Consider the following 6000-nt stretch of genomic DNA (forward strand, 5'->3'; position numbering starts at 1 on the left):
CCAAGCGGGGGTCCGGGAGCGTCGTGGGCGCGTCCCTGTCCCCGGTGCACCCGCTGCGTCTTGGCTTTGCCTCTTTTGGACTCCGCACCCGCTCTGCCCCTCGCGCCAGCTTTCCCAGCTGAGAACAACCACAAACTCCCTTTGCAAAGATGCTGGCGCCCGTCTTAGCCTTTTTATTGGGAAGTATAACAGCTCTATTCTGAAATAGGAAACAAAGGCAAATAAAAGTATTGAAAAGATAGGTCACCGTTAGATCAAAAGCAGAAAAGTGACAAGCCCTTTTCAAATACACTCCCATGCCTCCTTCCCGAGGAAACTACTAGCCTGATTTTTATGACAGTCACTTCCTTGCTTTTCTTTATGTTTTTATCACATACGAGACACTTGATTTACGATTAAGGTAGCATCGCATAGCAACGGAGAAAAGATGGTCTTTCAATGAAGGTTCTGTGACCGCAGGGTATCCTTATGAAAAAAATCTATAAAATGATACCTCTTATCTCACTTCCTCACAAAAATCAATTCCAGGAGTATTAAAGTCCTAAATGTGAAAAGCTAAACTATAAAGCTTTTAGAATATAATACAGTATTGTTTGGACTTCAAAATAGGGAAAAGATTTCTTTTTTTTAATTTTTTGAATGTTTTATTTTTATTTTGAGACAGAGCGCAAGTTGGGGAGGAGCAGAGAGAGAGAGAGAGAGGGAGACACAGAATCCAAAGCATGTTCCAGGCTCTGAGCTGTCAACACAAAGCCGGACTTGGGACTGGAACCCACTAACCACAAGATCATGACCTGAGCCAAAGTCCCACACAACCAACTGAGCCACCCAGGCGCCCCAGGATCTCTTAAAAGTAAAATAGAAAATACTAGAAAGGATAATTAGGGAAATTAAATGTGACTTGTATATTAGATAATAGTATCTATCAATTATAAGTATCTTGGTATGATAGTGATTTTGTGGTTGGGTAGGAAAACATCCTTGATCTAAGAAATATGAAAGTTGAGAGAAATCTTTTTAATTAAGTGAAATGAGTAGGTGTTGCTGGACTGAGGCTGGAGGTTTCTGCCTCCTCCCCACTATAACCTTCTGTAGCCAAAATGTAACTTCCAATGCCAGGCAAGCCTTTTTGCAACCCTTTCCCACATGCACCTATCTTCAAATGAAGTTTGGGGGAGGGGTGATGCAGAGGGGAGTGAAACGGAAGAGATTCCCAAGACAGTAGGACCATGTTACCCAAAGCTTTCGTTCTCAACACTGAGGGACTCAAATTTAACAATGCCATGGCCTTTCCCCAAAAGGCTATCCTAAGAAGTGCGGGCATGTCACTACATATACATTGTATACACTGTATACAATGTATACGCTGTGTATACATTGTGTTCCTCACAGGTGCTAGAAGAGGCAAAATTTGTACCTCCCAACATAGCCCTGATTACAGTCTACCATGTAAGAGTCTATAGGATAAAAGTGTTTATCTGTATGATTACTCTCTAGAGCTGCACTGGCCAATGAAGTAACCACCAATCACATGCGGCTCTTGAGCGCTGGTAATGTGGCTAGTCCAAAATGAGATGACTTAATACCAGATTTTGAAAACTTAGTACCCCCCCAAGTGAAAATAACACATTAATTTTTTATATTGGTTACATGTTGAACTTGTAATATTCTGGAAATATTGGGTTAAATGAATATATTATAAAATTAATTTTCCATATTGCCTTTTATTGTATTACTGTGGCTGCCCAGAAAATTTTAAATTGCATATATGGATCACATTTGTGTTGTGGCTCACATTATATTTCTCTTGGACAGCACTCCTCTAGCGCATCAGAGTCTAAGGGCAGGGAATTTATTTTGCTCAAGTTTGTGTTCCTCACAGGTGCTAGAACAATAATTGACAGAATTTTTATATGTTCAAGAGAAGCCCACTGGCAATATTCTGTATTTGAGAATCTTTTCTTCCACATATTAAGATCAGCCTCTCAAAAAACAAAACAAAACAAAAAAGATCAGCCTCTCTTCAGCCAAACACCTATTTCTGATCATTGAAAAGGGCATTGCTTACTTGGAGAAAGCCAGAGGAGATAGCCCTAAGGAAGTTGAGGGAGTTGGAAATGAGCCAAGGATATAAGACTGAGGCCTTTTTCTAAACACAGACAGCTTCAGATGTAAGACATTTGAAGCCTTCAATCAATTAGAGTTTATTCATTTTTAAGAGATTCAAAAACCAGGGGCTCTACCTTCAGGTGAGGCTTGATCCAGGGTCAAATAGTGTGATGGGATTTAAATTTTCTGTTCATTTCTTGGATCAGTTTCCTCTGTGTTTGCTCATTTCTAAGCAACCTCCCTCCTTTTATACTGCCGGTAGCTTCCAGGGATATAGCCTTCCAGATTTGTATCTAGTGGGGAAAAAGGAAGTCTATTTCCCTAATACCTCAAAAACAAATCCAAAAATTCTCCCTTCTTCCTGATTAATCAAACTGGGGTTATAAGCTTGTCTTAGCCAGAGTCTTCCAGAAAACAGAGCCTAAAGCAAAGATTAGATGTTTTTTTTTTTTCTTTTTCTTTTTGAAAGCGCAAACCCATGGTAGCAAGGATAAGAAAAGAAAGTTAAGCAAGCAACAACTTGAAGCAAATTGAAGTGGTGCAGTATTGTATGGATATTGTTTCATGTTGACCCCGTAGTCTTACACACTGATTCCTGAATAATATTATAAACTTAAAACCCCATGGTGTCATTCTCTGATTAAAAAAAAATCCTTGAATATAAAGCCTATCACTTTATTTAGTAAATTCAGCCAAGAATTCCAAGTGCTCCTCCAAGAAGACATAATTTTGTATAGTAGTCCCTGATGACGTGACACAAGTTACATCTGGGAGGATGGGGAGCTAACTGAACAAAGAAATTAGGCAGAAGGAAGAAAAATAGCACAGCTGAGGACCAGAAACCATGCAATAGTATGGAACATTTGCAGGACCATGAGATCCTTATGGCTAGAGCAAAGTATGCTTGAGGGGAAATTTGGAAGACGCTGCCAGAAAAATAGGCAATGCTCTATACCAAGTGTTCTATATTAAGAAGAATACAGAAGATGAAGTTTATCTTCAAGTCATGAGAACCCATTGGGGGATTTTAAGCCATGTAATTAGATTAATTTCGACTGAATATGTTTTAGAATGATCATGTTAGCAGCAGTGGGGAATATAGAAAGATGAGTCCAAGTCTGGAGGGGAGGCAGAACTCCGGGAAGGTTATCACTTCTTGGATCTGCTCTGAGATGGTTGCCAACAAATCAGAAAGCTTACTGCCTGCTGGCTGCCGGCATGGAGAGGCTGTAACCAAGAGTTTGCTCCAACTTCAGAACTGTGTGGACCATCTCCTCATGTTTTTGCACATCTCTCTCAATCTCTTTACTGATCTTCAGGCACTCTGCCACAGGACCGGTAAGCAGTGAGTCAAATGTTTGCACATATGGAGCACTGTCTCCATAGCCACAGTGCATGTCAGAGGCATGAGATACTGCCTCCAGGCGGCCCACTGCCCTCTCCAATCTTTCTACCAGATTTTGCATGTCAGCCATAACGTACGACCTGCTGAAAGAAACCAAATGTCACTTAAACAAAGTTTTTTTAATTTGTTTTGAGAGTGTGTGCAGCACGAGTGGGGGAGGGGCAGAGAGAGAGGGAGAAAGAAAATCCGAAGCAGGCTCCGTACTGTCAGCACATGAAGCCGAGGCAGGGCTCAATCTCATGTACTGTGAGATCATGACCTGAACTGAAATTAAGAGTTGGATGCTTAATCAACTGAGCCACCCAGGGGCCCCCAAATGTCACTTGTTTTAATAGCACATAGCTCTAATAGTTTAGTGGAAGCAAGCATTGAGAGAAAAGTGTAAGATTTAATCCCAGTTTCTTTTGGAGCTTGGATTAATACCATTTTTTTTTTTCCCAGAATGAATTCCCAGTCCCTGAGCAGTTGAAGACCCTATGGAACGGGCAGAAGTTGGTCACCACAGTGACAGAAATTGCTGGATAAGCGAAGTGCCACTGGGTTCTTTGCCCTCTCCCTCACACCGTGGGATAAATCTGTATCAAGACGGTTCTTTTCTAGATTTCCTCTACCTTTCTGCTCTTAAACCGCTTCTCTGCTCTGAGAAGCACAGCTACCTGCCTTCACTGAAATATACCTCAGGCTGAGATTTGGGTGGGAGAGCAGGTCAGTTGATCTTCTGCAGGAAGGTGCGGCTTTTCCCTGTCAGCTCAACCACACCACCAGTCCATTCTTAAGGAACTGCACACCAGGACTGCTGTGTTTTAGCTTTCAGCCTTTGGGGGTTATTTGACCAACAAACAGTCATTGGGGAAGAATAAAGAGGTCCCCAGGAAGCAACAGATCAGAATGTTCACACAAGTTCATCTTTTTCTAACAATGCCCACGAAAGTAGCAGAGGCTGGTGTGATTCTAGCTGGTTCTTCTAACCAAACTAACTTTTCACTGTTGACAGGCGAGGCAGGGGTCGCGCTGGACCAAAGGCTGAAGCCTGGCCATCTAGCATTCCGAGCAAAATTGATTCCTGTAGGCATTCCTTTTATTCTGCATTCCATCCTGGGTCTGCCTGAACCTGAGAGAGTAGGTTGTCCTGTATCGGCCGCTGGGCAGAGCCCTGCACCCAGGCCAGTTAAAGGAGTCTTGGACCCTTTCTTTCACTGGGATCCCTGCCCAGCACCTTCCTACAGAGACGACTTAAACAAAAACAAAACAAGACAAAACAAACAAACAAGGAAACTACACCATTCCAAGGAATCTGGAATTCCTTCCTTCTTCCATGCTAGGTGCCTGCCCTCCGTCTTCACTGCCTCCTTTGCCCTGTCATGCCCAACTGCTTTTGGTTTCTGTCCAGGCACCTGAACAAAGGACTAAAATCTCCACTGCAGCCTGGTTTTAGGCCTTGTGTAAGAATCTTGCACAGCATTGCTAAGGTAAATTACAGTTTTTCTCTCTAGGACACTTACCAAAATATGCAACTTTTTTTGGTGGGAAGAGAGATTGTCCTGTGACTTCTACCCATTTCCTGAGGCCTGTGGAAATAAACCTTTATGTACTTAAAGTTATACAGAAAATAGAATAAAATTAATACCAAACTTGAAAAAAAAAAAAAAAAGAGAGTCCAGATCAGATATAGAAATACCAGTTGGAACCCTATTTAGGACGTGCTAACAGTCTAATTAGAGAGCTGACGAAGGAAATACAGAGGAAGATATAGAGTGAACAGATCCCAAATAGGATATATAGGACTTGGTGACTGGGGGAAGGTGATGGATGAGAAGAGGAAGTCTAAACTGGAGAATTGGGTGGAGGGTGGTACTATTTACTGTATTAAGGACACAGATTTTATTGAAAAGATTGAGTTGGGTTTTGGACATACTTTGAGAGGACTGTAGTATATGCAAATAGAGATATTAAGCACAATGTTGAATATAATGTTCTAGAGCTCAAGAGAGACTCCTAAGATATAGATGCAGATTTAAAAAGTGTTGAGAGGTTAACAAGATCAGTTAAACAAACTGTGTAGCTTGAGAAAACAACATGGCTAAGGACACAGTCCTGAGGCACAGCATTTATGTGATTAGCAGAGGAAGTGCCTGTAAGATAACCAGAATGAAGGAACAGGCAATGATAATAGGCAAAACCAATGGGTAAGCTCGAAAATCATAAAGGCCTTCTGAAGCAGTAGCAGATCTAAGAAGAAAAACTTGAAAAGAACAGCTTTGTGTAGCCATTAACGGCAGGTGCTTGGAAAACTAGGCTAAACCTGGAGAAAAAATGCTCAGAAACAACTCTAGTGAAGGACAGGAATAATCATAGAAGGGGACTCTCCATTTCTTCATCTACAAAGTGGAGAATTCTAAATAGATGGATTCCTAGACCCTTTCCAGTTCTAAAATTCTGATCCTATGAGCTGGTGTTGAAGATTGAGCAGGATCTGGGGTGCCTGG

The sequence above is a fragment of the Panthera uncia genome (genome assembly GCF_023721935.1).
Source record: "Panthera uncia isolate 11264 chromosome C1 unlocalized genomic scaffold, Puncia_PCG_1.0 HiC_scaffold_4, whole genome shotgun sequence".
NCBI classification, from domain to species: Eukaryota; Metazoa; Chordata; class Mammalia; order Carnivora; family Felidae; genus Panthera; species Panthera uncia.